Source organism: Tenebrio molitor, chromosome 4 (genome assembly GCF_963966145.1).
Source record: "Tenebrio molitor chromosome 4, icTenMoli1.1, whole genome shotgun sequence".
In the NCBI taxonomy this organism is placed as follows: domain Eukaryota; kingdom Metazoa; phylum Arthropoda; class Insecta; order Coleoptera; family Tenebrionidae; genus Tenebrio; species Tenebrio molitor.
In genome coordinates, this window is record NC_091049.1 from 13,210,973 (window position 1) to 13,215,925 (window position 4,953).

The window sequence follows — 4,953 nt, forward strand, 5'->3', positions numbered from 1 at the left end:
AATTTCAGAAGGAGCTGTTTTGAAACTAAAACAGGATGTTCAAACTAGATGGAACAGTACATACCACATGATTGATAGATTTATTGAACTGAGTAATTATGTTAATAATATTCTATTAAATAGCACTACAGGACCAGATACGATAATGGCTAGTGAAATGAAAATTCTGAAAGAAATTAAGCAGCTGCTAAAACCACTAGAAATTGCAACCAGAGAAATGTCAGGTGAGAAATACGCAACCTTAAGTAAAGTAATTCCAATTGTACAGTGGGGAGCACGGAATTTCGCACGCCAATTTGTACGTCATTAAAAAAAAACTATCTAGTCTAAGCTTTATTGTCATTATAATCAATAATGAGGTGGGATACGCATGATATATGTGATCATGACTGATGTTTCACCTAAACTGTCACGAAACTGCCGCCAGTATCTCATTTTAATAAAATTAAGTCAGTGAAATGTCCAATGTGTGCGAAATTCCGTGCTCGCCACTGTACATGGAATTAATCACCAAATTCAATTAATTTCTATTAATGAACATGTTTCAAAAGATTTCCAAAATATGCTTATGAGTGAAATGAAAAAACGTTTTGAACAAATTGAGCTGGTGAGTAATTTAGCAGTAGCAACGTTATTGGACCTACGCTTCAAAAAAATACATTTTAAGAATTATAATGCGGTGGCTATGGCGGTGAAGTTAATAAAAAATGAAATGACGTCTGGAATGGATCCAATAACAGAACAGAATTCTTCTATAACACAGGAAGTAACTCAAGAAAATCACAATGATGATGAAGGCGATATTTGGTCCCATCATAAAATTTTAGTGCAGCAAATAAATCCTGCTGGAGTAGATTTACAAACTTTAGTGAGTACAGAAATTTCACAATATTTATCTGCACCACTATGTCCCCTACAAGACGATCCTTTTCAAAAATGGGAACAAATAAAAATAAGTTTACCTAGACTTTACTTGGTGGCTCAAAAATTTTTACAGATTCCAGCCACATCAGTGCCTTCAGAAAGGCTCTTTTCCAAGGCTGGGAATATTATGAATGAAAGAAGAAATAGACTATTGGGTAAAAGACTGCACAAACTTTTGTTCTTAGGTTCATTAAACATTGAAGAATGGAAATAAGCAAAATTATTGTTTTTTTTTTTTGTTCAAAGAAAATTTAGTTTTTGTTATATTGTACAAAGAAAGTTTAGTTTTTGTTATATTGTTCAAAGAAAATTTAGTTTTTGTTATATTGTTCCAATTATTTTATACATATTCTAATGTTTTTTATTTTGTTCATAGAAAATATATTTTTTGTTAATTGTTCTTGAAAAGAAATTATTAATATACTTGTTTTTTAATTTTAATCGATTGTTACAAAAATCGATATTCTGGCTTCGATATATTGATTATCGAATTTTCATTTTCTTACATCGATTTTTTTAAAACATCGATGTTTTGCTGTCGATGTTCCCATCACTATGTCCCGCCAATCTAATACGACGCCTTCAGCAACGCGATCGGCAGACACCGCGCATGACATGACGTCACACACTACATCTTTCCGATTGGCCGAATTTAACCCAGACACTGCGAACTACCCCATGGAAGAGTGGTTAGAGGTACCAACAAAATTGAAGGTCGAACTGCTCGTCGGTGATACCTTGATGATTGTAAAGGCCGGGGAAGCGCTAAAAGGCCGTGCCCACGAATATTACGTTGATTGGAGACCAGCCCAGCGCACCTGAGACGAATTTTGTTCGGACCTAACCGTCGCATTCCCCGATCGTGAAACACCCGGCGCACGCGCATATACTGCGGCAACTCTACGAAGACGAGACTGTGCCTCACTAAGCGATTACGGAATTCAAAAGCTTCGGATCATTCATCGTTTCCATAGTGCACTGCCGTGGAATACAATTTTAAGTATGGTGGAATACGGTCTAGATCATTCGGAAGCACCGGCCGCTATTCGTATTCAACAATCAAGTGCCAACCGTGAGCTACTCAAGCTACTCACCGATTTCGACGCCCGACAGCGAAAGCATCAACACCGAGCGACTCAAAGTGGACGATCCCATGACGTCACGGGCGCCAACAGTTCACATAAACGCCGACTAAGTTCGTCTGCTACACCATTCAAGGGTACGTGTTTCAGCTGTGGTCGAAGTGGCCACCGACAAGTTGACTGTCGCGCCTCCGTTCGAGACAATAGGAAAGAACCAAGTAAAGAATCGGAAAGAAAACGTGGAGTTGATTACCCATGTGATCCCTGCAAACGACCGGGACATACGGAGGGAGCGTGTTGGCAAAAACACGGCAAGCCCAAAAACATTATGCTGTTCCGACGAGGACGCAATTTGGCTTCGACACCAGTAGCAACCCTCCTCTACGACGACAAAGCTGCCAACTTCCCTTATTTAATTGACAGCGGTGCGGATGTTTCAATTTTGTGTGAAGGTGCGGCCATCAAACTTGGTGCTCCGACAACACTGGAAGTGCGTCTATTGTCTGGGATTGGAACGCGGCATGTTTATAGCAGCGGCACGTGTGACTTAGTAGCCGTCTTGCCGACAGTCACCTTAGAAGTTTTGTTCACAATAGTCGCCGATGATACGATTCCTGGAAATCTGAGTGCTATTATCGGATGGGACGTCATCGGAAGGGCGAATTTACGCATCGACAAAACCGCTGATGGGCTCGAAATACACCACGACCTACTGAACGTACCAAGGGTTATGACCATGTCAACCACCACCAACTTTAGTCAGCTGAAAGTGTCAGTACTAGACGAGCAGAGTCTAAGGAAACTGTAACAACTGCTGCTCCAGTGCCATGAGAAAACACCCGACCATATTGTGACAGGAAAACTGAGTATTAAACTGAAAGACGACATTCCCATTGCTTACGGTCCACGACGTCTGGCGTATGCCGAACGAATACAACTGAAAAAAATCATCCAGGACTTGCTACAAGGAGGCACCATTCGTGAGAGTCACTCGTCATATGCCAGCCCCATCGTCCTAGTGAATTCGCACGGATGTACTCAGATATTGGTCATTGTTGATGCTTTTTCGAAATACTGCAGCCTGAAGCCGATTAAGTCAAAAACATCGGAAGATTCAGTCAAGGCACTTTTCTCAGTGCTCAAACAATTGGGAAAACCCAGACGTATAATCGCAGATAGAGGAACTGCCTTCACGTCTACCATGTTCCGAAACTTTTTGAGTGAAAAACAGGTAGAACTTCATCACATCGCCACTGGTATGCCACGTGGAAATGGGCAGGTTGAACGCGTGATCAGGACAGTTTTTAATCTACTGAGAGCCACTCTCACAGACCAAAAGGAATCGACTTGGGTTGAAGCATTAGCCGACATTGAGACTGTCATCAATTCCACGGTGCACGCAACGACGGGGTTTGCACCTACAGTGTTGCAGTTAGGTTCAAATCCGAGGTTGCTAGCAACTGTCCAAATGTTGTCAGAGGTAGTGGCGACTGATAATTACATCGACCCAGAGGAGGCTGTCGTTTATACTCAAGTGAGGATGACAAATATTGAAGATAAGCAAGCTGAACGTTTCAATGTGACTCGGTATGCCGCAAAATTATTTTCCCTTGGTGATTTGGTTGCGGTCGAAAATTCGCAATTGGCTGGTGGTGGCAAGTTGCAATCAAAGTACAGCGGGCCGTTCACTGTCCGAGCAATCCTCCCCAATGAGCGTTATCTCTTGTGGAGAAAAGGAAAACGCACCACCGTTGCGGCTCACGAGCAACTGAGAAGCTGGCCTGAGACTCAACCGGTCTGAACACATAAAAAATTGTGAGTAGGCATTTTTCATTTATTGTCATGGTGTAACGATCTTGCATCTTGCACACAGTAAAAAGTAGTATGACTTAATTGTAGCGGTTGTGGCGCTACCACAGACCGAAAGGTATGAGTATGTGGCGATCCCACATGACTAATTGTAGAACTTGTGGCGTTCCCACAGACCGAAGAGTGTGAGTATGTGGCGATCCCACATGACTTATTGTAGAACTTGTGGCATTCCCACAGACCGAAGAGTATGAGTGTGTGGCGCTCCCACATGAGTTTATTGTAGTTGTGGCGATCCCACAATAAAAAGGGAGTACCTTAAAAATGAGTTGAAAGTATGGCGATCCCATACGGTTGAGAGTTGAAATTAGTGTTAGTCAGTAGCGATCCTACACGAATGACACTGTTAAAACCATGGCTCTCTCACAGAGTGCGAGAGAAAAGTTACGAGGACTTTTAAGAGCCTCCGTACCGTATGTTTCGTTACTCCAGAGTACTGCTGTTTTGTATGATTCTAGTATTTCAACGCTGTCCTACCGGTGCGAGGACGCCCCGGGAACAGGATGGCCGTGTTAGCAGTCAACCATTGACACCACCCTGCGATCTGCACCAGAGGGTTCTATCATCCCCATCTCTATGGACTTCCAGCGGAGACGTCCATGCGCAATAGACTAAGATATTATTATTATTATTATTATCGAGATCTCATGTACGCGGGTAGCACGGTGTGGTGGCAGGGAGGTTAATGTAATAAAAGTTTGTTATTATTCAGTGTGTGTTTGTGGGTGTTCACCCCCCGAAAGCTAACATGCATATCAAATGTTTCTGTGTAGATTTTCTGCCTAATAATCATCCTAGTGCTTATTATTGACGAATAAATTAATGTTAAATAAAGACAATTTCCAGACTTCATTCACCAGTGTGTATTTACGTGAAAAAGTACTTCACGGCTTACTGATTTACAAAAAAAAAACATAATTAATTTATTATTTGACAACGTCAAAGTAAAAAAGTTCGTGAAATCTTTGAAATAATCTTTTATACAAGATGTCGTTCTCACAGCAAGAGAAAATTAATAGTTATTTATTGTATAAGTGTTTTAGATAGCATTTTATCCACGCAAGAATTTTTAACCGCG

General features: G+C 41.4%; 1 pseudogene; it reads left to right on the forward strand.

Moving 5' to 3' along the window:
• Positions 1 to 265: 265 nt before the first annotated feature.
• LOC138129723 (uncharacterized) lies at positions 266 to 4,580 on the forward strand (annotated as a pseudogene).
• Positions 4,581 to 4,953: the final 373 nt, after the last annotated feature.